The sequence below is a fragment of the Phyllobates terribilis genome, unplaced genomic scaffold, assembly GCF_046119375.1.
Source record: "Phyllobates terribilis strain yellow unplaced genomic scaffold, ASM4611937v1 Scaffold_4__5_contigs__length_816908805, whole genome shotgun sequence".
NCBI lineage: Eukaryota > Metazoa > Chordata > Amphibia > Anura > Dendrobatidae > Phyllobates > Phyllobates terribilis.
Genome location: NW_027362764.1, coordinates 91,049,792 through 91,076,564, shown reverse-complemented (window position 1 = coordinate 91,076,564; position 26,773 = coordinate 91,049,792).

Here is a 26,773-nt window from a genome sequence, read left to right as displayed (position 1 = left end):
GGCCCTGATGCGGTGGCTCACTGGGTAATAAAGGGGTTAGGGCCAGCTTGGCATTATCAGCTGGCCCTAAGCCCGAAATTCATGGGGTCACGCCAATATTAGACATGACCACCATGAATTTCTAGTAAAGTATTTAAAAAAAACACAACACCCAGAAAAAAGTCCTTTAATTGAAATAAACACACAATTCTTTATTGTTCTAAATTAAACCATACTTACCATCACGCCCATTCCAGCTGAAGCCAACGATCTCCTGAAATAAAAGAAAAATAATAAAGCAACATCATCCTTACCTTTCCATGGTTCCCATGACAGCTTCAGCTCTGCTACATCGAGATGACAGGCTGGACCGCAGCAGAACGCTGCCATCCAGCCTGTCATCCCGCAGACACTGAGAAGCGCAGGCTTGCTTGCGCTCCACAGTGTCTCTCTGTGAGGGCATCCAGATGAGCCGAGTTAATGTCCAATGAACTCGGCTCACCTCATGCACGTCACTGACAGCGTGGGAAAATTCTCCTGCACTCAGCGCTTCAGCGTGGGAGAATTCTCACACTGAAGCGCTGAGTGCAGGAGAATTCTCCCACGCTGTCAGTGACGTGCAGGAGGTGAGCTGAGTTCATTGGACATGAGCTCACCTTATGCACGTCACTGACAGCGTGGGAAAATTCTCCTGCACTCAGCGCTTCAGCGTGGGAGAATTCTCACGCTGAAGCGCTGAGTGCAGGAGAATTCTCCCACGCTGTCAGTGACGTGCAGGAGGTGAGCTGAGTTCATTGGACATGAGCTCACCTTATGCACGTCATTGACAGCGTGGGAGAATTCTCCTGCACTCACCGCTTCAGCGTGAGAATTTTCCCACGCTGTCAGTGACGTGCATGAGGTGAGCCGAGTTCATTGGACATGAACTCGGCTCATCTGGATGCCGTCACAGAGAGACGCTGAGCAGCGCAAGCAAGCCTGCGCTTCTCAGTGTCTGCGGGATGAGAGGCTGGATGGCAGCGTTCTGCTGCGGTCCAGCCTGTCATCTCGATGTAGCAGAGCTGAAGCTGTCGTGGGAACCATGGAAAGGTAAGGATGAGGTTGCTTTATTATTTTTCTTTTATTGCAGGAGATCGTTGGCTTCAGCTGGAATGGGCGTGACGGTAAGTATGGTTTAATTTAGAACAATAAAGGATTGTGTCTTTATTTCAATTAAAGGACTTTATTCTGGGTGTTTGTGTTTTTTTTAACTTTGACTATGGGGTTAGTAATGGGGGTGTCTTATAGACGCCTCTCCATTACTAACCTGGGCTTGATGTCAGCTGGCATTATAAGCTGACATCAACCCCAACCCTATTACCCCCTGCCACCGCACCAGGGCAGCGTGGAAGAGCGAGGCTAAGTGCCAGAATTGGCGCATCCTATGAATGCGCCATTTCTGGGGCGGCTGACGGCTGGTGTTTCTAGCCTGGGAGGGGGCCAATATTCATGGCTCCCTTCCTGGGCTATTAATATCAGCCCCCAGCTGTCTGCCTAGCCTTTGCTAGCTATTAAATTAGGGGGGACCCCACGTCATTTTTTTGGGGGGGGTCCCCCATTTTAATAGCTAGTAAAGGCTATGTATTCAGCTGGGGGCTGATATTAGTAGCCTGGGAAGCTCCGTGGGTATTACCCCCTTCCCAGGCTTCAAACATCTGCCCCAGCCGTCTGCTTAACCTCCGCTAGAGCCTAAAATTAAGGGGAACCCCACGCCAATTTTTTTAATAATAAATCCTTTATTTTAATACTAAATGACAAGTACAGTAACCAACACTATCACTGTACTTCATATATATGTGACTGACATGTTTCTATCTATCTAATCTATGTGTGAAGCTCTATTCTGTCTGTTATAAATTGTCGGGTACCGCTGCTGAATTGCCGGCCGGCTTTTTTAAAGAGACGGTGCATGAAAACACTATTATTTTTTTTTGATAAATCCTTTACGCTAAATGACAAGTACAGTATGCAACACTGACACTGTACTTCGTATATATGTGGCTGACATGTTTCTATCTATCTAATCTATGTGTGAAGCTCTATTCTGTCTGTTATAAATTGTCGGGTACCGCTGCTGAATTGCCGGCCGGCTTTTTTAAAGAGACGGTGCATGAAAACACTATTATTTTTTTTGATAAATCCTTTACGCTAAATGACAAGTACAGTAAGCAGCACTTTCACTGTACTTCGTATATATGTGGCTGACATGTTTATATCTATCTAATCTATGTGTGAAGCTCTATTCTTTCGGTTCTAAATTGTCGGGTACCGGTGTATGCCGCTGCTGAATTGCCGGCTTTTCATGTTTCACTGTTGGCACTGTTCCCATCGATTTGGGCAATCACTGTAATGCCACAACCACCATGGCTGTGGCATTACAGTGAGTGGCAGACAATCCCTGCATGATTGGTGCTCTAAATAGCGCCAGACATGCAGGACACGCTTTTGGTGCACGAACAGTTATCGAACATAACCTCGAACAGCCGAATTTTTTGCAAATCGTTCGGGTTCGTCGAACAACTCGAACACCGCCCAAAACAGCTCGAATTTGAGATTGGCGAACAGTTCTAGTCGAACACCGCTCATCTCTAGTCCTTTGTCTGGCCTTTCTTACCAACCCTTCTGTCCGGCTGCCTCGGGCCTCCTCTTGGTAAACTTGGCGTCAGTTTCCCTGACCCTATGTGCTGCCCTCCTAGCGGGTGTAGCGAGGGGCTGCGCCACATAAAATGTCACTGCCTCCGGTTTCTAGCTGAGGGTCGTTTCCTGCCTCCACTAGTTTCGGGGACCGGTCTCCCCCTTTGGCCTGACCCCTCCATGCAGGTGGATTCGGGCGTGCGGTGGCGACTCGCCCGTCCGCACCCCTGGGATCCCTTCGTTCCTCGTTCCTGGAGCCTTCTCCGCTCCTCTTCCTTCCTTCTCCCTCTTCCAGGCCTGGGCCTCTGTTACTAGGCCCGCCTCCGGAGCAGAGCTCATGCAGAGCCCCTGCTCCCTGCCACTTCTGCTCAGACTTCTCTGCACTGAACTAAGATGGTGCCCACCTTTTATACTCCCTTCTCAATGCACCCAGGAACTGCTTCCTCCCTGCTCCTGCACTACAGGGTTCCCCTTCCTCAGTGTTCCCTCCCCCCACTCCAGCCAGGGACAGGGACTGTCGTGCCCATCTCAGGGGCATATTGGTCGCCCTGCCCCACGGCAATGTGGTGTAATGCATGCAGGTGTCGGGTCTTGATCCACACTCCATCCTTACCTGAGAGTGAGATATCACACCTCTGGGTGAGGTGCAATACCTCTGTAGCAACCGAGCCCTCAGGGTGCTACAGTTCCATTTATCTTCAGCCTAGGTGACGTATTGCGATACAGGGCCGTGATTTTGGCTATAAAAGGGTCCCCTAGACCCCTACCCCAAGCTTTTTAAGAGAATCATATATGGCGTGCCAGGAGACTCTATGGAATGCTTTCTCAGCATCCATTACAAATTTTTAACTGCATCTAGCCCAGGAAATACTTTGTGCCTAGTAGCAGTGTCTGCTAGTCAGCGGATTATCCCGGCTGTTAAGCAAGCTACACCACCTGTAGTTTGGACACTTAATTTTTTCAAAGGAAATGCTTCGGGACCATGGGATACTCAGTGAAGAGCATCAGGAGGCACCCCAAGGCATAGGGGCTGGGACTGGCAGTAGGATGCCTTGCGGTGGACAGCCGAGCTCGATCCTTATAAAAGCTTTTTAACTGCAGCAGCTTTAGTGAACGCTACTGGAGCTGGAATTACGCGGCTGCTGGCATGAGACTTGCCCTCCAATAGATCCTTGTAAATGGATTTAAAGTGTATTCATTCAAATTAGAGAGACAATTTAAATTAAAAAGCTTAGAGCTGCCTCCACCACAGGGGGGCTCGCTCGACCCACCAGCGGACAGGCACCAGTATTGGGAGAGGGGGGCTGGCCGTCAGGGTTCACCGCGGCTCTGGCACAAACCCGGCGACACGGAGGTGGCACGGGCAGGAGCGGACTGTACGTGTCGGCTTCTCACTTTTTGGATTTTAGAAGGGCATGACATGCCTATATCTGTGTCTCCCCCTCCTTTTACTCCTCCACATCTTTTCTTTTCTCATGATTATATGTACTTGTCACTTTTCCATGTGTTAGTTGTGTCTTCTGAGCAGTTTGTCAGCTTTTGGACACCTTTGAAGGTGTTTTCTATGTGTTTCTATGTGTTTTTGTTTGCCTGCCATTGGTTTTAACGGTGTTCGAAGGTGTTCGACGAACAGTTCGACGAACAGTTCGGCGAACACACGGGTGTTCGACGAACCGAACTCGAACACTACGGGGGTGGCTCAACACTAATCTGCACCTTGCATTGATTAGAACCTCTTTGGTAATTAGGATGTACATAGTCAAAGTTTGCCCTTCCAACAACAGTCAGACACTTTTTAATTATTCTGTGTACACACTCCAGGTCTGCTCTTCATCAGATAACCTGCTTCAATTACCTGTTCACAGAGGGGGTGCAGGCAGTGATCCAATGCCCCCAGCCTTTAATATGTATAATTACAACTCCATTTTTAACAGTCATATTATCAAATAACTGTTCAAAAAATTAATATATAATGCTTCTGTAGCACCCCGAGGGTTCGGCTGCTACAGCGGTATTGCACCTCAACCAGAGGTGTGATATTCCACTCCCGGGTAAGGATGGAGTATGGATCAGGGCTCAGTTAGCTGCATACACACTCCTCATTTCCGGGGGACAGTTCGCAGATGCTCCCATTTATTGTAGGCACACTGACTATGTCCCTGGCTGGAGTGGGGAGGGGGGAGAGAACCCAGTGATGTAGGAGCAGAAGGGGACGGTTTCTGGAGCATAGGAAGGAGCTCATTGGTTGCAGGTCACCTGAGCTCAGACACAGTAAAGCAGATACAGTCTGAGAAGAAGATCAGCCAGAGAGGGCTGACAGGGAGCTGACAGGCTCGGCCTGACCTCAGCTCCACGTGGCAGGCCTAGAGAGAGAGGCCGGGGCCAGAGAGGAGAAGAGGAGAAGGAGAAGGAAGGAAGGAGAAGAGACAGAGGAGTAGAAAGGCTCCAGAAACAAGGAGGCAGAAGGTACCCTAACAACCCATGAGATATCGGGTGAAGGGTCAGGCAGAATAAGGGTAGAGATGAGCGTTGTTCGACTCGAACTGTTCGCCAATCTCAAATTCGAGCTGTTTTGGGCGGTGTTCGAGCCGTTCGGCGAACACGAACGATTTGAGAAAAATTCGGCTGTTCGAGGTTATGTTCGATAACTGTTCGTGCACCAAAATCATAACTGGATTTTTTCTCAGTAATGATGAAAATTAATGTTAATACGCAGTTTGAGTGTACAGCGGGGTGGGGGGAGGGGCAGGGGATGGATCTCTGCAGGAATAATGAAGATCTCCATTTTTTTTTCTCTTTCCCGCATTTACAGTGGGGAGGTGCAATCTGTCAGCCTATCAGCAGCGCACACACGGAGCGAAGTGCTTTTTTTCACACAAGCAAGGGCATGTGTCATTGGCAGTGTATGTCACATGTCCTTGCCCTATAAGACCAAGCCATTTTCCCCGTCGCCACCATTTTCTCACTGGTGCAGCTGCGTGTTAGACGGCACCGCTGTTGCTGTGTGCGCTATACCTTGTTAATTTCAAGCCAATTTTCGCACAAATCTACAGATAGCTTGGGAGTAGGGAATAGTTGTGATTGCAGTCCTTTTAAGGACTAGGTTACAGCATTTCCTACGACTTTTATCAGGCAGGTCTGTGCTCTTAAATAGATAGATTGTGGGAGTAAAGACTAATTGTAATTGCAGTCCTTTTCAGGACTAGGTTACATCAGTTCCTATCAGTTTTTGTCAGGCAGGTCTGTGCCAGTGCTGTGCAAGTTTTTTTCACAGCATTTGGCTGAATCTAGCAAAGCTAATCCTTTTTGGCCTATTGCAGAGTGTGTTAGTCAGTGGAGTAGCCTATCTGTGTTGCAAGATATACCACCTGTGTATAGAATACCAATTTTTTTACTGCACCTAGTGAAGTAAAATCTTTTGGGCATAGCATCATTCTATTAGTCCATCTATACTGACCTCTGTAACGGGTCCGGGAGGCGGAACCTCTGAGCTACTATACAAGGGGGCGGCCCTTGTAAGGGAGCGGGTGGCAGTCTCTAGGTAAGGGGTAGGTACGACCTGTGATGGCAGAGCCTCCGGGTAGGCTAGCAGGCAGATGGTAGAAGTGTGCTCCCAGGTGAGCAAGCGAGAGTCTCTGGAATAGCAGGTGGTCACGGCACGTGACGGCGGAACCTCCGGGCTGGCAGGCAGGTAGGTAACGGAGAAGCGCTCCCAGGTGAGCGGGCAAGAGTCTCTGGAATAGCTGGTGGTCACCGCACGTGACAACGGGACCTCCGGGCTGGCAAGCAGGCAGGTAACGGAGATGCGCTCCCAGGTGAGCGGGCAAGAGTCTCTGAGATAGCTGGTGGTCACAGCACGTGACAACGGAGCCTCCGGGCTGGCAAGCAGGCAGCTAACGGAGAAGCGCTCCCAGGTGAGCGGGCAAGCTGGTCCATAGACAGACTGACCGGAGTAGTAAGGCAGACCGTCGGACCTCAGGCAAGCAGGCAGGTAGCTGATATGCGCTCCCAGGTGAGCGGGCAGGCTGGTCCTTTAGACAGACTGACAGGAGTAGTAAGGCAGACCGTCGGACCTCAGACTGGCAGACAGGTAACAAGTATTCAGGCAGGAATCAGGCAGGTAACTAGCAGGAAACTGGCAGGAAACTGGCAGGTAACTGGCAGGTAACTGGCAGGTAACTGGCAACGGGACCTGAGGGCTGAAGCACAGGTGAGTCACAGGTGCAAACAACATTGCTCGGGCACCTCCATTTTGGAGGAGGTGCCTTATATATGATGACGTCCTCCGGCCATTGGCCGGGGACTCCTTAGGACGGCGCGCGCGGCCCCTTTAAGAGGAGGGGAGCGCGCGCGCGCGCGCCCTAAGCACAGGGGCCGGGAAGGAGCGCGCGCTGAGAGCAGAGCGGGAGGAGGACGCCGGGAAGGAGCGCGCGCTGACAGCAGAGCGGGGAGAGGACGCCGGGCACGGAGCAGAGCGGTGAGGGGAGCAGCGTCCCTGCCTAGCAGAGGGCAGGGACGCCAGCGCTACAGTACCCCCCCCTTTAGGCCCCCCCTTTTTTAGGCCAGACAGAAATTTAGCTAGGATGAGAGGGGCATGGATGTTCTCCCGGGGCTCCCACGTTCTCTCCTCAGGACCAAACCCCTTCCAATCTACCAGAAAAAAGGTCTTTCCTCTTACCCTTTTGGTGGCAAGAATGTTCTCTACCTCAAACTCGTCCTCAGCAGAAACCGGAGCAGGAGGCGTACCTGTAGGCTTGGAAAAAGAGTTAAGCACCACAGGTTTGAGGAGAGACACATGGAAGGAGTTAGGGATCCGTAAGTTGGCCGGGAGTTTCAATTTATAGGCCACCGGGTTGATCTGACTGATGACCTCCAGTGGGCCGATGAACCGAGGCCCTAACTTATAGGAAGGGATCTTGAGCCGGACATATTTGGACGAGAGCCAGACTTTATCCCCAGGGCGGAATTGAGGAGGGTCCAGACGTTTTTTGTCAGCGTGTCTTTTCATACGCTCGGATGACAGAAGGAGTGCGGACCGGGTACTCTCCCATATGGAGGAAAATTTGTTAACAAGAGATTCCGCAGCCGGATTGTCCGCCGAGGTGGAGACGGGAAACGGGATCCGAGGATGCTGACCGTAGACTACAAAAAACGGGGATTTGGAGGAAGACTCGCTCTCGTGATTGTTGTACGAGAATTCGGCCCATGGCAGGAGATCCACCCAGTCAGAATGGTGGGCATTAACGAAGTGCCAAAGGTAACTGGTCAGGTTCTGATTGATCCGCTCCACTTGACCATTAGACTGTGGGTGGTAAGCGGAGGAGAAGTCCAGGGTGACGTCCAGCAATTTACAAGTGGCTCTCCAGAAACGGGAAGTGAACTGTACCCCACGATCCGACACGATGTGACGGGGCAGGCCATGAAGACGGAAGATGTGGCGGATAAAGTCTTTAGCCAGCTCGGGTGCAGACGGAAGACCTGGCAGTGGAATGAAGTGAGCCATCTTGGAGAAGCGGTCAGCGACCACCCAAATGACCGTACAACCGGCAGAGACGGGTAGATCAGTAATGAAGTCCATCGCTATATGCTGCCAGGGGGCAGCAGGTACTGGCAGAGGTAGGAGGCGGCCGGCCGGCAGGTGTCTCGGAACTTTGTTGCGGGCGCAGGACACACAGGCAGAAACAAAGTCTATTACATCCTTGTGCAGGTTAGGCCACCAGTAGTGCCGGGTAATAAGTTGGAGGGTCTTTTTCTGACCGGCGTGGCCAGCTAGTTTAGACGAATGACCCCAGTGTAGGATCTTCTCCCGATCAGGTACTGGTACGAACGTCTTACCAGGAGGAAGACGATTTAGACTCATGGGAGCCACCTGCATTACTCTGGCGGGATCGATGATATGTTTCGGATCCTCCTCGAGATCAGACACCAGAAAGGACCGAGACAAGGCGTCCGCCTTGACGTTTTTGTCAGCCGGGCGAAAATGAAGGACAAAATCAAAACGAGCAAAAAACAAGGACCACCGGGCTTGGCGCGGGTTAAGTCTCTGGGCATGCTGGAGGTAAGCCAAGTTCTTGTGGTCAGTGTAAATTATTACCGGGTGAAGAGCCCCCTCGAGCAGGTAACGCCACTCCTCCAATGCCAGTTTGATGGCCAATAACTCTCGGTCTCCTATGGAATAGTTGCGCTCAGAGGAGGAGAAGAGTTTAGAGAAGAAGCCACAAGTTACCATCCTCCCGGAAGAAGATTTTTGAGTAAGTACCGCTCCGGCTCCAGAGGAGGAGGCGTCAACTTCCAGGAAGAACTGTTTGTTGCCATCTGGGCGATGCAGCACCGGGGCGGAAGAGAAGGCCTGTTTAAGGGAAAGAAAGGCCTCCTCTGCTTCGGGTGGCCACTCTTTGGGATTAGTACCTTTACGGGTGAGCGCAGAAATTGGGGCCATCCGGGAAGAGAAGTGTGGTATGAAGAGGCGGTAGTAGTTGGCGAAGCCCAGGAATCGCTGAATGGCCTTCAACCCCTCCGGTCGGGGCCATTTCTCGATGGCAGACAGTTTCTCAGGATCCATTTGTAGGCCGGTCTGAGAGATAATGTAGCCCAGAAACGGAAGCGAGGTCTGCTCAAAGAGGCACTTCTCAAATTTAGCGTAGAGATGGTTCTGCCTTAGCCTGAGCAGGACCTGACGAACGTCCCTCCGGTGAGTCTGGAGATCCGGAGAGAAGACCAAGATGTCGTCCAGGTACACCACTACGCAGGAGTAGAGAAGGTCCCGGAAGATGTCATTGACCAACTCTTGAAAGACGGCAGGAGCGTTACAGAGACCAAAGGGCATTACCAGGTATTCATAGTGGCCGTCCCGGGTGTTGAATGCCGTCTTCCATTCATCCCCCTGACGAATACGAACCAGGTTGTACGCCCCACGAAGGTCCAGTTTGGTGAAGATCCTAGCCCCCCTCAGGCGATCAAATAATTCTGGAATGAGCGGAAGGGGGTACTTATTCTTCACCGTGATCAGGTTTAGGCCTCTATAGTCTATACAGGGACGGAGAGAGCCGTCCTTCTTTTTGACGAAAAAGAAGCCTGCTCCCGCCGGGGAGGTAGATTTCCGGATGAATCCTCTGGCCAGATTCTCCTCAATATATTCGGACATTGACCGGGTCTCAGCAGCGGATAAAGGATAGATACGCCCACGGGGAGGAGTAGTACCGGGTAGCAGATCGATGGGACAGTTGTATGGTCTATGTGGTGGTAATGTCTCTGCCTCCTTTTTATTAAAGACATCTGCATAAGACCAATAAGGAATCGGAAGTCCAGGTAGATTAGCTGGGGTAGGAGAGGGACGGACGGGATGGACGGGAACCAGGCAGGTTTTATGACAGTCTTGTCCCCAGCGAAGGACCTCTCCGGTTTGCCAGTCTAGCATGGGTGCATGTCTCTGGAGCCAGGGCAGACCTAGCAAGAGGGCGTGAGAGAGTCCAGGCAGAACATGAAAGGAGATACTTTCAGAATGCAGCATTCCCACCTGCAGGGTAATGGATTCGGTGATGAGTTGAATGGGGCGAGGTAAGAGGCCCCCATCCACGGCAGCGACAGACAAGGGTACAGCCAGAGGTTTGGTGGGGATGCGGTATTTCTCAACCAGGGACTGTGAAATAAGGTTCCCGGCTGCTCCAGAGTCAAGTTGGGCTAGTTCGAAATAACGGTTCTCCCCGTAGATGATCGAAACTGACAACAGCAGGGATGGAGAGGATTTATTCTTGTCTAGGTGGACCTCTCTGAGCGAACCTAGACACAGGCGTTTCCCGACCTCTCCGGGCAGGCACGGATCCGGTGCTCCTTACTGCCACAGTAGAAGCAGCTCCCCTCGGCACGGCGTGAGTCCTGACGGGTTTTGACCATCTTGGTCTGGTCGACCTGCATAGGCTCAGGAGAGTGTACCTGGGGAGAGATGGAGGGAATGACGGGTTTCTGGAAAGTAGGAGCTAAACGTGGAATCCTTCTCTCACGGGTGACCTCTTTGGCACGCTCCTGGAACCGTAGGTCAATCCGGGTGGCAAGGGTTATTAGATCATCGAGAGAGGTAGGAATGTCCCGACCAGCAAGTTCATCTTTAATACGACCGGACAGACCCTCCCAGAAGACGGATACCAGAGCGTCGTTATCCCAGGCCAGCTCCGAGGCAAGGGTGCGGAACCGTATGGCATATTGGCCCACGGTGAGACCCTCCTGACGGAGGCGTAGCAGAGAGGATGCGGATGAGGTCTTCCGTCCGGGTTCGTCGAAGACTTTCCGGAAAGCCGAGAGAAAAGCAGGCAAGTTGGACACCAGGGGGTCTCCTCTCTCCCATAGAGGATTTAGCCAGGCCAGGGCCTCCCCGATGAGATGGGACATGATAAAGGCAATTTTGGCCCGGTCGGAATTAAACTGATGGGACAAAAGTTCAAAGTGCAGGGTGCACTGATTTATGAAGCCCCGAGCCTGGACGGGGTCGCCTCCGAAGCGAGGAGGTGCAGAAAGCCGGGGTCCGGGGTAGGATACCATAGTATTAGTGGGCAGCGGAGCTGACGGATTGCAAGATATGACACTGGCGGAGGTTGTTGGTGGATCAGACAGAGTGTTCAGGCGAGTATTAACATTCCGCAGGTGACCCAGGATGGCCTCCTGTTGGGACCTCTGACGGGACAGTTCAAGACAGAGGTCCGAGAGCGAGGGAGCTTGGGTGCCACCGGGTTCCATGGCCCGAGCAAACTGTAACGGGTCCGGGAGGCGGAACCTCTGAGCTACTATACAAGGGGGCGGCCCTTGTAAGGGAGCGGGTGGCAGTCTCTAGGTAAGGGGTAGGTACGACCTGTGATGGCAGAGCCTCCGGGTAGGCTAGCAGGCAGATGGTAGAAGTGTGCTCCCAGGTGAGCAAGCGAGAGTCTCTGGAATAGCAGGTGGTCACGGCACGTGACGGCGGAACCTCCGGGCTGGCAGGCAGGTAGGTAACGGAGAAGCGCTCCCAGGTGAGCGGGCAAGAGTCTCTGGAATAGCTGGTGGTCACCGCACGTGACAACGGGACCTCCGGGCTGGCAAGCAGGCAGGTAACGGAGATGCGCTCCCAGGTGAGCGGGCAAGAGTCTCTGAGATAGCTGGTGGTCACAGCACGTGACAACGGAGCCTCCGGGCTGGCAAGCAGGCAGCTAACGGAGAAGCGCTCCCAGGTGAGCGGGCAAGCTGGTCCATAGACAGACTGACCGGAGTAGTAAGGCAGACCGTCGGACCTCAGGCAAGCAGGCAGGTAGCTGATATGCGCTCCCAGGTGAGCGGGCAGGCTGGTCCTTTAGACAGACTGACAGGAGTAGTAAGGCAGACCGTCGGACCTCAGACTGGCAGACAGGTAACAAGTATTCAGGCAGGAATCAGGCAGGTAACTAGCAGGAAACTGGCAGGAAACTGGCAGGTAACTGGCAGGTAACTGGCAGGTAACTGGCAACGGGACCTGAGGGCTGAAGCACAGGTGAGACACAGGTGCAAACAACATTGCTCGGGCACCTCCATTTTGGAGGAGGTGCCTTATATATGATGAAGTCCTCCGGCCATTGGCCGGGGACTCCTTAGGACGACGCGCGCGGCCCCTTTAAGAGGAGGGGAGCGCGCGCGCGCCCTAAGCACAGGGGCCGGGAAGGAGCGCGCGCTGAGAGCAGAGCGGGAGGAGGACGCCGGGAAGGAGCGCGCGCTGACAGCAGAGCGGGGAGAGGACGCCGGGCACGGAGCAGAGCGGTGAGGGGAGCAGCGTCCCTGCCTAGCAGAGGGCAGGGACGCCAGCGCTACAACCTCCATCAGGTTGCAAATTGAATATAATTTTTTTCTGCATCTAGCTCTGAAAAAATATTTGGGCTTCTAGCAGTGTGTGGGACTTGTTCTATTAGTCCATCTATACTGACCTCCATCAGGTTGCAAACTGAATATAATTTTTTTCTACATCTAGCTCTGAAAAAATATTTGGCCTTCTAGCAGTGTGTGGGACTTTCTCTATTAGTCCATCTATACTGACCTCCATCACGCTGCAAATTCAAAATAATTTTTTGTCTGCATCTAGCTCTGAAAAAATATTTGGCCTTCTAGCAGTGTGTGGGACTTTCTCTATTAGTCCATCTATGCTGACCTCCATCAGGTTGCAAATTAAAAATAATTTTTATCTGCATCCAGCTCTGAAAAAATATTTGGCCTTCTAGCAGTGTGTGGGACTTTCTCTATTAGTCCATCTATACTGACTTCCATCAGGTTGCAAATTAAAAATAATTTTTATCTGCATCCAGCTCTGAAAAAATATTTGGCCTTCTAGCAGTGTGTGGGACTTTCTCTATTAGTCCATCTATACTGACCTCCATCAGGTTGTAAATTAAAAATAATTTTTATCTGCATCCAGCTCTGAAAAAATATTTGGCCTTCTAGCAGTGTGTGGGACTTTCTCTATTAGTCCACCTATACTGACCTCCATCAGGTTGCAAATTAAAAATAATTTTTTGTCTGTATCTAGCTCTGAAAAAATATTTGGCCTTCTAGCAGTGTGTGGGACTTTCTCTATTAGTCCATCTATACTGACCTCCATCAGGTTGCAAATTAAAAAAAATTTATATCTGCATCTAGCTCTGAAAAAACATTTGGCCTTCTAGCAGTGTGTGGGACTTTCTCTATTAGTCCATCTATACTGACCTCCATCAGGTTGCAAATTAAAAATAATTTTTTGTCTGCATCTAGCTCTGAAAAAATATTTGGCCTTCTAGCAGTGTGTGGGACTTTCTCTATTAGTCCATCTATACTGACCTCCATCAGGTTGCAAACTGAATATATTTTTTTTCTGCATCTACCTCTGAAAAAATATTGGACTTCTAGCTGTGTGTGGGACTTGTTCTATTAATCCATCTATACAGACCTCCATCAGGTTGCAAACTGAATATAATTTTTTTCTGCATCTACCTCTGAAAAAATATTTGGGCTTCTAGCTGTGTGTGGGACTTGTTCTATTAATCCATCTATACATACCTCCATCAGGTTGCAAACTGAATATAATTTTTTTCTGCATCTACCTTTGAAAAAATATTTGGGCTTCTAGCTGTGTGTGGGACTTGTTCTATTAGTCCATCTATACTGACCTCCATCAGGTTGCAAACTGAATATAATTTTTTTCTGCATCTAGCTCTGAAAAAATATTTGGCCTTCTAGCAGTGTGTGGGACTTTCTCTATTAGTCCATCTATACTGACCTCCATCAGGTTGCAAATTAAAAATAATTTTTATCTGCATCTAGCTCTGAAAAAATATTTGGCCTTCTAGCTGTGTGTGGGACTTGTTCTATTAGTCCATCTGTACTGACCTCCATCAGGTTGCAAACTGAATATAATTTTTTTCTGCATCTAGCTCTGAAAAAATATTTGGCCTTCTAGCAGTGTGTGGGACTTTCTCTATTAGTCCATCTATACTGACCTCCATCAGGTTGCAAATTAAAAATATTTTTTTGTCTGCATCTAGCTCTGAAAAAATATTTGGCCTTCTAGCAGTGTGTGGGACTTTCTCTATTAGTCCATCTATACTGACCTCCATCAGGTTGCAAACTGAATATATTTTTTTTCTGCATCTACCTCTGAAAAAATATTTGGGCTTCTAGCTGTGTGTAGGACTTGTTCTATTAGTCCATCTATACTGACCTCCATCAGGTTGCAAACTGAATACAATTTTTTACTGCATCTACCTCTGAAAAAATATTTGGGCTTCTAGCTGTGTGTGGGACTTGTTCTATTAGTCCATCTATACTGACCTCCATCAGGTTGCAAATTGAATATAATTTTTTTCTGCATCTACCTCTGAAAAAATATTTGGGCTTCTAGCTGTGTGTGGGACTTGTTCTATTAGTCCATCTATACTGACCTCCATCAGGTTGCAAACTGAATATAATTTTTTTCTGCATCTAGCTCTGAAAAAATATTTGGCCTTCTAGCAGTGTGTGGGACTTTCTCTATTAGTCCATCTATACTGACCTCCATCAGGTTTCAAATTAAAAATAATTTTTATCTGCATCTAGCTCTGAAAAAATATTTGGCCTCCTAGCTGTGTGTGGGACTTGTTCTATTAGTCCATCTATACTGACCTCCATCAGGTTGCAAACTGAATATAATTTTTTTCTGCATCTAGCTCTGAAAAAATATTTGGGCTTCTAGCTGTGTGTGGGACTTGTTCTATTAGTCCATCTATACTGACCTCTATCAGGTTGCAAATTGAATATAATTTTTTTCTGCATCTACCTCTGAAAAAATATTTGGGCTTCTAGCTGTGTGTGGGACTTGTTCTATTAGTCCATCTATACTGACCTCCATCAGGTTGCAAACTGAATATAATTTTTTTCTGCATCTAGCTCTGAAAAAATATTTGGCCTTCTAGCAGTGTGTGGGACTTTCTCTATTAGTCCATCTATACTGACCTCCATCAGGTTGCAAATTAAAAATAATTTTTATCTGCATCTAGCTCTGAAAAAATATTTGGCCTTCTAGCTGTGTGTGGGACTTGTTCTATTAGTCCATCTATACTGACCTCCATCAGGTTGCAAACTGAATATAATTTTTTTCTGCATCTAGCTCTGAAAAAATATTTGGCCTTCTAGCAGTGTGTGGGACTTTCTCTATTAGTCCATCTATACTGACCTCCATCAGGTTGCAAATTAAAAATAATTTTTTGTCTGCATCTAGCTCTGAAAAAATATTTGGGCTTCTAGCTGTGTGTGGGACTTGTTCTATTAGTCCATCTATACTGACCTCTATCAGGTTGCAAACTGAATATAATTTTTTTCTGCATCTACCTCTGAAAAAATATTTGGGCTTCTAGCTGTGTGTGGGACTTGTTCTATTAGTCCATCTATACTGACCTCCATCAGGTTGCAAACTGAATATAATTTTTTTCTGCATCTAGCTCTGAAAAAATATTTGGCCTTCTAGCAGTGTGTGGGACTTTCTCTATTAGTCCATCTATACTGACCTCCATCAGGTTGCAAATTAAAAATAATTTTTATCTGCATCTAGCTCTGAAAAAATATTTGGCCTTCTAGCTGTGTGTCTGACTTGTTCTATTAGTCCATCTATACTGACCTCCATCAGGTTGCAAACCGAATATAATTTTTTTCTGCATCTAGCTCTGAAAAAATATTTGGCCTTCTAGCAGTGTGTGGGACTTTCTCTATTAGTCCATCTATACTGACCTCCATCAGGTTGCAAATTAAAAATAATTTTTTGTCTGCATCTAGCTCTGAAAAAATATTTGGCCTTCTAGCAGTGTGTGGGACTTTCTCTATTAGTCCATCTATACTGACCTCCATCAGGTTGCAAACTGAATATATTTTTTTTCTGCATCTACCTCTGAAAAAATATTTGGGCTTCTAGCTGTGTGTAGGACTTGTTCTATTAGTCCATCTATACTGACCTCCATCAGGTTGCAAACTGAATACAATTTTTTACTGCATCTACCTCTGAAAAAATATTTGGGCTTCTAGCTGTGTGTGGGACTTGTTCTATTAGTCCATCTATACTGACCTCCATCAGGTTGCAAATTGAATATAATTTTTTTCTGCATCTAACCCAGCCAATAGTTTTGGCCTAATACCACAGTTTGGCCACTCAGCTCTGCTCGGTTCCTATCCATTGTTTTTTTGTGGAAACAACTCCAGAGTTGTGAATTAGTTAACCACCAAAATGAGTGGAAAAAGGCCTGCTGCTGGTGGAAAGGGGAATAGACGTGTTGGGAAGGGGAAAAAAGGTTGTGTCCGTGGGGTAGGTGTTAAAGCAACAGTAACATCTGCAGAAGAAAGACCATCTTCCAGCCAAACTAAAATGTCTACTTCTTTTAGCGGACAATGTGATAAGATCCCTTTCTTACGGCCACGCCAATTGCTACAAATTCCAGATGAGGCACAAAAACAGCAGGTGCTTCAACGGATATCAAGTGCTCCTTTAAGTGGGCTCTCCTCCACATCAACTTCAACATCACAAATACTCCAGTCCTCAAAGGTGTCACCCCAATCGCACTTGCTTCCTCACAGCTCCCAAATCTCTAGCTGCCCGTCTGAGTATGAGTTAGAACAGATGGTTGAGTCTGCAGAGCTGTTTACTCATACTATAGCCTGGGAATCAGAGGTCGACTCCAGCGCTTCTGTGAATCCAGATGAGGAAATGATCTGCACTGATGCCCAGAATCTTTATGAGTCGGATCCAGGACCAGACGCAGAAGGTTCTGACCATAATGTAGACCCTCATTCCCAAACTGTAACTCCTGTTGGTGGAGACAATGAGGAAGACGATGATGAGACTCAAATACCTGATTGGAGCGACAACTTTAGTTTTTTGTCAAGGCAGGAACAGGTTGGCTCTGAGGACGACGGGTGTGATAACGCACAGGGTGATGATGATGAGGTTGGAGATCCCACTTACTGTCAACCCACAGTCAGCCAAGAGATGAGGTCAGCAGAGGAGGTGGAGGAAGATGCTAGTGACGACGAGGTCAGGTTGCGCCTTCCTGGACAGAGACGTAGTACTGAAAGCACGTCAACAACTGCATCCTCAAACACAACTCTGCCTCTCACCACAAGTCGTGGTGGCTCTTCAGGTCGCATGGGTGCTAAGCCTTGCATAGCCTGGGCATTTTTTCAGATCGATAAAGATGACCCAACTCGTGTTATCTGTAACATTTGTCAGCAAAAGCTGTAGAGGCCAAAAAATACATCGTTTGAGTACTTCATGCATGAACCGGCACATGGACATGAAGCATAAGTTGCAGTGGGAAGCTCAGTGTGCTACAATGCGGCCTAGCCGGCCGGGCCAACCACCGTCTGCCATATCTTGTGCATCCGCGGCCTCTTCATCCTCTGTGACTGGGGGGACAGCAGTCACACCTGTTTTGGGGCGCAGACCTGCCACCTCTTTACCCGCAACAGCCAGCGTGATTGGCAGGTCATCATTTTCTTTGGAGGTGGTAACACCAGCTGGTGTTGAGCGCTGTCCGACATCGATAGCACCACCTTTGGATCAAGGCAACCTAACATGTCCGCCTGCATCTTCCTCACAGACCGGCAGTTTGCCGGGGACACCCTTATCAACCCCGTCTAAGCACAATAGCCAGCCCTCGGTCCCTCAGATGTGGACAAGTAAAAGACCATTTCCTCCTAGCCATGAGAAAGCTAAGAGGTTGAATTTCACCATCTGCAGGCTCTTGGCTACAGAAATGCTGCCTTTCTGCCTGGTGGACACAGAGGATTTTCGAGACCTTATGTCCGTCGCAGTGCCCCAGTACCAGATGCCCAGTCGGCACTACTTCTCAAAGAAAGGTGTGCCTGCGCTCCACCAGCATGTCGCACACAACATCACCGCTTCTTTGAGAAACTCTGTGTGTGACAGGGTGCATTTCACCACAGACACTTGGACGAGTAGGCATGGACAGGGGCGTTACATGTCGCTGACTTGGCACTGGGTGACTATGGTGACAGCAGGACAAGGGGCTGCTGTCCAAGTCTAGCCGTCCCCACGAGTTATGCGTCAATCCTCTTTATGTCAAAGTTCCTCCACTACTTCTGCCTCCTCAACCTCCTCTCGGTCTTCCACCTGCACCCAAAGCCTGTCTGGTCATGCCACAAGCTTTCTAACTGCGCAGAAGGGATCCTGCACACCTCCTTACTATGCTGGCAGTAGGGCTCAACGTCATCAGGCGGTTTTTACTTTGAAATGTCTGGGAAATGTGAGTCACACAGCTGAGGAGTTGTGGTCAGCTCTGGAGAACCAATTTCATGAATGGTTGTCTCCACTGGACCTGAAACCAGGGAAGGCCGTGTGCGACAATGCTGCAAACCTGGGTGCGGCCCTTCGCCGGGGCAATGTCACACACGTGCCTTGTATGGCTCACGTGTTGAACCTGGTTGTCCAGCAATTTTTAGCCCACTATCCCAGACTAGATGGCCTTCTGCACAGGGCATGGTCGCTCTGTGCTCACTTCCGCCGTTCGCATCCCGCAGCTCTGCGACTTACATCTCTACAGAAGTCGTTGGGCCTGCCACTTCACCGGCTAAAATGCGATGTGCCTACCCGGTGGAATTCAACTCTGCACATGTTGCAGCGACTGTGGCAGCACCGACAAGCCCTGGTGCAATACGTTCTGACGTATAGCCTGGGCCAACGAGATCCAGAGGTGGGGCAAATCATGCTTGAGGAGTGGTCTAAGATCAGGGGCCTATGCACCCTTCTGCACAGTTTTGAAATGGCGACGAAGATGTTTAGTGCTGACGATGCCATTATCAGCATGACTATTCCGGTGATTTACATGCTGGAGCACATGTTAAACAGAACTCGGAGTCAGGTGGTGGCACAAGAGGAGGTGGAGGAAGTAGAGGAGGAGGAGTTGTATGCGGAAGGGCTAACATCTGCAAGGTCCAGACGGTCGGCAGCACCAAGGCGGCAGGCATGTGAGGGTGGGGGAGATGGTTTTACCAGGGCGCATGGTAGCAGCCAAACTAGTGAGGAAGGTGCAGGAGCCCAGGAAGAAGTGGAGGACGAACTGATGGAAGACTCATCAGATGAGGGAGACCTTGATCACATTTCTGTTGTGCGAGGTTGGGGGGAGAGGACAGAGGAAGGAAGCATGATTGTTACCTCGCCACCAACACAACAGGGACTTGATGCTCCTGGATGCGCAACACACATGAGTGCCTTCTTGCTGCACTACCTGCAACATGACCCTCGAATTATGAGAATTAGAAATAATCCTGACTACTGGGTTGCCACACTGTTAGATCCCCGGTACAAAAGTAAATTTGCAGAAATTATTCCTGCCATAGAAAGGGATGCACGCATGCAGGAGTATCAGCAGAGACTGTTGCAGAATCTTACATGTGCTTTTCCACAAAACACCAGTGGTGCACGTAGTGAATCTCACAGTTCCAACTTGCCAACCGTGGGACCGTCAAGTGTTCAGCACTCAAACCGTAACAGAACCACAGTATCTGCTGGTAACATCAATTTTGCGGAATCATTTCACCACTTTTTTAGCCCATCCTTTGCAAGGCCACAGGAGACAAGAAGTCTGACACATAGTCAACGCCTAGAGACGATGGTACAGGAGTATCTCCAAGTAAACATTGAAGCCATGACTGTGTCACTGGACCCTTGCTCTTTTGGGCTTCCAATCTGGATAAATGGCCGGAGCTAGCCACTTACGCCTTGGAGATCTTGTCATGCCCCGCAGCCAGCGTTCTGTCTGAACGTGTGTTCAGCGCTGCTGGTGGTGTGCTGACAGATAAGCGCACGCGGCTCTCCACTGATAATGTAGACAGACTCACGTTCATAAAGATGAACAAATCATGGATCCGAAACGACTTTTCTACCCCTGTGTCATCCTGGGGAGAGTAAAAGCTTGATGATTGGTTAATGTCACCCTACCAACCGTTTTAAGCTTTCAAATTACTAATCATGTTTATCTGTATCTTGGCTGGAAAATAATTTGGGCTTTGTAGCAGTGTGCAGCACTGATTCTATTAGGCCATCTATAATAAGCTCAACCAGATTTAAAATTAATAATAATTTTTAGCTGCATCTAGCCCGGAAAATAATTTTGGGGCTCCGAGATGCGCAAGACACATAAGTGCCTTCTTGCTGCACTACCTGCAACATGACTCTCATATTGTCAGAATTCGAAGTAATCATGACTACTGGGTTGCCACACTCTTAGATCCCCCAAACTTTTCGATCAACCTTTTCATTTTAATAAAGACCAAAAAAATGGTCATTTTTGAAATTATAAGCATTAGCAGGTTATTAGAAACTGAAATCAAACAGTTTTCAACTCAAAACTTTATTCTAGGTGATGTTACATTTTCACATAGGACCCCTTGTTCGAAAGGAGCTTCTGAACTCTCTCGTCCATTGAATTTGTCAGGTTTTGGATGGTTTCTGCTTCAATTGTTTTGCATGAGGACAGAATATCCTCCCAGAGCTGTTGCTTAGATGTGAACTGCCTCCCGCCATCATAGACACTCTTTTTGATGATGCTCCAGAGGTTCTGAATGGGGTAGAGGTCAGGGGAGCATGGGGGTCACACCATAAGTTTGTCCCCTTTTATGCCCATATCAGCCAGAGATGCAGATGTCTTATGTGCAGCATGAGATGGTGCATTATCATGCAAAAAAATGATCTTGCTATGAAATACACGGTTCTTCTTCTTGAACCATGGCAGGAAGTGCTGTTTGAGAAAATCCACATACATTATGGAGTTCATCTTTAGCGCCTTCAGGGATCCTAAAGGGGCCGAAAATCTCTCTCCCCATGATTCCAGCCCAAAACATTACTCCACCTCCTCCTTGTTGGCGCTGTAGCCGTGTTTGCGTGGGGTGTCCATCAACCAGCCATCCTCCATTCCATCCATCTGGACCATCGAGCGTTGCACGGCACTCATCCGTGAACAAAACAGTTATGAAATCAGTCTTCATGTAATGTTTGGCCCACTGGAGCCGTTTCTGCTTGTGTGAAGTGGATAGAGGAGGTCGACAGGATGGCGTATGCACAGCTGCAAACCTCTGAAGGACCCTGCATCTTGTTGTTCGGGGGACGTTGGAGGCACCAGCAGCTTCAAAAACTTGTCTGCTGCTATGACAAGGCTTTTTTGCCGCTGCTCTTTTAACCTGACGTAATTGCCTGTAGGAAAGAGTCCTCAATTTGCGCTTATCAGCACGCACACGTGTATACTGTGAATCAGCTACATACTTCTTGATTGCCAAGACACTTCATCCTGATCATCGCACAATGTTGATTGTAGTCATGCCTTGACCTAAACACTCCACAATTTGTTGCTTCTCAGCAGCCGACACATCCTTTTTCTTTCCCATTTTGGCAGAAAATGTAGGCTGCTTAATAATGTGAGACAGCCTTCTTAAGTAGTCTTGCCTTTCATTGGACACACCTGCCAAACTAATTAGCACAGGTGTCTGCAATTGCTTACAGTGATATAAAGAGCCCTGACACACATCACCATCAATGAGTTTAACTGACAAACAAACAAATTCTTCCCTTATCACTCCTAAACACTTTTTGCATAATAATTTGGAACACAGTGTACATGTGCTTTTCCACAAAACACCAGTGGTTCACGTAGTGAATCTTATAGTTCTAACTTGCCAACCGTGGTCTGTATGGAGTTGTTCAATAAAGGGCCCAAAATTAAGATAACATAGATGGGAGAGGTCTCTATGAATAGGAATTCCTAAGTATTTGATACCCTGTGAGGGCCAGGCAAAGGGAAAGTTGGACTTGATGGAATCCTATATGGATTTGGGGAGGGAGACATCGAGGGCCTCAGACTTCGCTGCACTGATTTTAAAATTTGACCATGTAACAAAGTGATCTATTTCAGCCATAACAGCATGGATGGATATATGTGATTGAGTGATATATACTAGGACATCATCAGCAAATAGAGAGCACTTGTACTCGGTGCCTCCCACCTCAATCCACCTAATATTGGGGTTATGGCGAATTGATGAGAGCAGGTGCTCCGTCACTAGGATGTATAAGAGAGGGGACAGAGGACATCCCTGCCTTGTCCCATTGGTGATTGTGAAAGGTGATGAAAATGTTCTGAGGCACCCCCTGGACCTTGGGACACCCGGAGCCGGATCCTTTTTGGTGGATGCTGGTGGTTGTAGTCTTCGTGGCGGCGACCCGGTTCCGTGGCTCAGGGTGGTCAAACCAGTGGCGGAACTATTTATGTGGTTTTGATGTTTAAATGTCCGACTACACCACCGGTGGATTGCGGTCAGAGTGAACCGCCGCTGCAGGGCAGACCGCTGAGGCTGGTGTTGTGGGTGCAGCAGAGCGTAGCATAACTCCCCACGGCAGGAGTATAGCCTCAGGGCAGTGTATGTGGAGGATGGGGGTGATGGTGCAGGGCAGCAGCAGTAACGACACGGAGTCAGTGATGCAGTCCAGGGTCTTTACTCACAGTTCTTATTATCCAGACCACGTCTGCAGGTAATGGCTGCCCACGTCGTACTGTGCTCACCAGGTGAGGGGCTCAGACAACTCCCAGATAACTTTGGAGCGCTTCACAGGACCCCCTTTGTGTGTCCTTTGTCTGGCCTTTCTTACCAACCCTTCTGTCCGGCTGCCTCGGGCCTCCTCTTGGTAAACTTGGCGCCAGTTTCCCTGACCCTATGTGGTGCCTTCCTAGCGGGTGTAGCGAGGGGCTGCGCCACATAAAATGTCACAGCCTCCGGTTTCTAGCTGAGGGTCGTTTCCTGCCTCCACTAGTTTCGGGGACCGGTCTCCCCCTTTGGCCTGACCCCTCCACGGAGGTGGATTCGGGCGTGCGGTGGCGACTCGCCCGTCCGCACCCCTGGGATCCCTTCATTTCTCGTTCCTGGAGGCTTCTCCGCTCCTCTTCCTTCCTTCTCCCTCTTCCAGGCCTGGGCCTCTGTTACTAGGCCCGCCTCCGGAGCAGAGCTCATGCAGAGCCCCTGCTCCCTGCCACTTCTGCTCAGACTTCTCTGCACTGAACTAAGATGGTGCCCACCTTTTATACTCCCTTCTCAATGCACCCAGGAACTGCTTCCTCCCTGCTCCTGCACTACAGGGTTCCCCTTCCTCAGTGTTCCCTCCCCCCACTCCAGCCAGGGACAGGGACTGTAGTGCCCATCTCAGAGGCATATTGGTCGCCCTGCCCCACGGCAATGTGGTGTAATGCATGCAGGTGTCGGGTCCTGATCCACACTCCATCCTTACCTGAGAGTGAGATATCACACCTCTGGGTGAGGTGCAATACCTCTGTAGCAACCGAGCCCTCAGGGTGCTACAGTTCCATTCATCTTCAGCCTAGGTGACGTATTGTGATACAGGGCCGTGATTTTGGCTATAAAAGGGTCCCCTAGACCCCTACCCCAAGCTTTTTAAGAGAATAATATATGGCGTGCCAGGAGACTCTATGGAATGCTTTCTCAGCATCCAACGAGAGTATCTAATTACAAATTTTTAACTGCATCTAGCCCAGGAAATACTTTGTGCCTAGTAGCAGTGTCTGCTAGTCAGCGGATTATCCCGGCTGTTAAGCAAGCTACACCACCTGTAGTTTGGACACTTAATTTTTTCAAAGGAAATGCTTCGGGACCACGGGATACTCAGTGAAGAGCATCAGGAGGCACCCCAAGGCATAGGGGCTGGGACTGGCAGTAGGATGCCTTGCGGTGGACAGCCGAGCTCGATCCTTATAAAAGCCTTTTAACTGCAGCAGCTTTAGTGGACGCTACTGGAGCTGGAATTACGCGGCTGCTGGCATGAGACTTGCCCTCCAATAGATCCTTGTAAATGGATTTAAAGTGTATTCATTCAAATTAGAGAGACAATTTAAATTAAAAAGCTTAGAGCTGCCTCCACCACAGGGGGGCTCGCTCGACCCACCAGCGGACAGGCACCAGTATTGGGAGAGGGGGGCTGGCAGTCAGGGTTCACCGCGGCTCTGGCACAAACCCGGCGACACGGAGGTGGCACGGGCAGGAGCGGACTAAACGTGTCGGCTTCTCACTTTTTGGATTTTAGAAGGGCATGACATGCCTATATCTGTGTCTCCCCCTCCTTTTACTCCTCCACCTCTTTTCTTTTCGCATGACTATATGTACTTGTCACTTTTCCATGTGTTAGTTGTGTCTTCTGAGCAGTTTGTCAGCTTTTGGACACCTTTGAAGGTGTTTTCTATGTGTTTCTATGTGTTTTTGTTTGCCTGCCATTGGTTTTAATGGTGTTCGAAGGTGTTCGACGAACAGTTCGACGAACAGTTCGGCGAACACACGGGTGTTCGACGAACCGAACCGAACTCGAACACTACGGGGGTGGCTCAACACTAAATAAGGGTACCGGATTCCCAAGTTGGTGGAGGTAAATTATCCCTCAGCCAAAGACCGGAGGTCGTGATCATCACTTGGTGCGACCCCCCCTGTTACACCAACTAGGAAGGCACCACATAGGGTCAGGGAAACCGGTGACAGGTTTCACCAAGAGAAGGCCCGAGGCAGCTGGACAGAAGTGTGGTCACTGGTGGGGGCACGAGAGGCCAGAGAAAGGAGAAAAGGGGGTCCTGTGCCATACTCCTGAATTGCCTGGGGGTTGACCGAGCTCCTCACCTGGTGGACGCAGCACAGCTTGGGCAGTCATTGCCGGCAGATGTGAATCGGATAACAACTGTGAGTAAAAGACCCTGGACTGCATCACTGACTCTGTGTGATTTTTGCTGCGTCTGCACCATCACCCCCAGCATCCTATTGTACTGCCCTGAGGCTACACTCCTCCCGTGGGCAGTTATACTATCTCTGCTGCACACACCATCAGCCTCAGTGGACTGCCCTGCAGCGGCGGTTCATAATAGCCGCAATCCACGGGTGGCGTAGTCGGATATTCAAAACCTACAAATAGACTGCCACAGCATCTGGTCTGACCACCCTGAGCCACGGGATCGGGTTGCCACTACTACCCCCATCATTACACTGAAGCCCGGTTCCGAGTGCCCCACGGCCCAGGGTGCAAGTCGTCCCCATATGGTAATTAATTACAATCATCCATAATTAATGAAATATAATGATAAAATGACATCGCATACAAGTGTTGGTGGATCAAGGGCCAGGGGTGATTTGACAGTTGGGGTAAAGTCACAAGGCAGGCCATGACTTCTCAGGAGATGTGGATCGTGGTGTGACAGATGGGTTGAACTGAAGGGGTAGGTCATGACATGCCAGATGACAACAGGGGTGGGTTTGGAGTTGAGAGATGGTTTGACAGACAAGTGAAGGCACTGGAGTAGGATAGACATAGACATTCATCTGGGGGACACACCTGTAGGCCAGCCAGCAGCTTCTTGAGGATGGAGATTTGATGATGATGAGCTGTTAGAGTTCTAGGTGTCCAAGTAATATGACTGTATAGCGGAAATCTGCTTATGGCCGTGCCTGTGGTGCAATATATAAAAGTAAATTTAAAAATACCTAAAAGTTCATAAAATTTTGATGACTAAAGAAAACTTAAATATTTTACAGCTTCCTTTACCAATCTATCATCCTGATCTGCAGGGAATAAACATGTAAAGAGGGAATACATACTTACAAATATGGAAGATATTTCCAGAATTGCTCATTTATCATCTAAATGTTGTAGATAAGTAATTGCTTCCCTTATCGTATTCTGCACTATTGTATGTTCTGAATGAAGCCAACAATGTGCCACTCCTAGCATTGTAGTGAAATCAAACGTACAACAGCGACAGCTAGAATATAGATGAATATATTATCATTTATAATGGCATTGCCATAATAGCAACCATAATATTCTCCAGGCAGGTATGACATATAATTGTTGTATTACACATAGTTTTGCACAATATAGTACAGCATGCACATTGCAGACAAAACTGTATGCACAGATAAGGAGGTAATCTATAATATGTGGAATCGATTTACTTCTCATACTGTGGAAAGTGTATAGCTAAGTCTTATTATGGAGTTCTATGATTGCTTGTTGCATCCCATTTTTGAAGCATCCTTTCTGCTAATAGTCCTTAGCTGTGACATTATTGCATTTTTGGTATTGTGACATCACTATATGTCATTCTTGTAAACGCAAATGTAGCCGCAAATAATTATAGAAACCAACTTCTTTTCTTTCTCCAAAACTGTTTATATTTAGCCAAAGTATAACATATACCAAATATAGTATATGCCAAATATCTCATATTGCATTTGAGATACTGGAGTCTTTCATTAATAGAAAAACAGAGTCGTTAAAGTATGCAATCAATAAAAAAATGTGCAGTAGACATATAGTCAGTAGGTGCATCAAGAAGAGCAGAAGTCTTACTTAAATGATTATTCCCATCTTCATAGATGGGTATTATTGGATAGTGCTTGTACAAACAAGCATGTTTGCAATTTACCGTGTATTCCCAATTTTAGCCATTCCTGAAATACCTACACTTTTCTTTTGTATACAGGTGACTGATCACTGACGTCTAGCAACATTGGCTGAAAATGCACAGTGTTTACAATCTGTTTTCTATAGAGCTTGTAAGCACTGCTTTGAAGCTGGCAA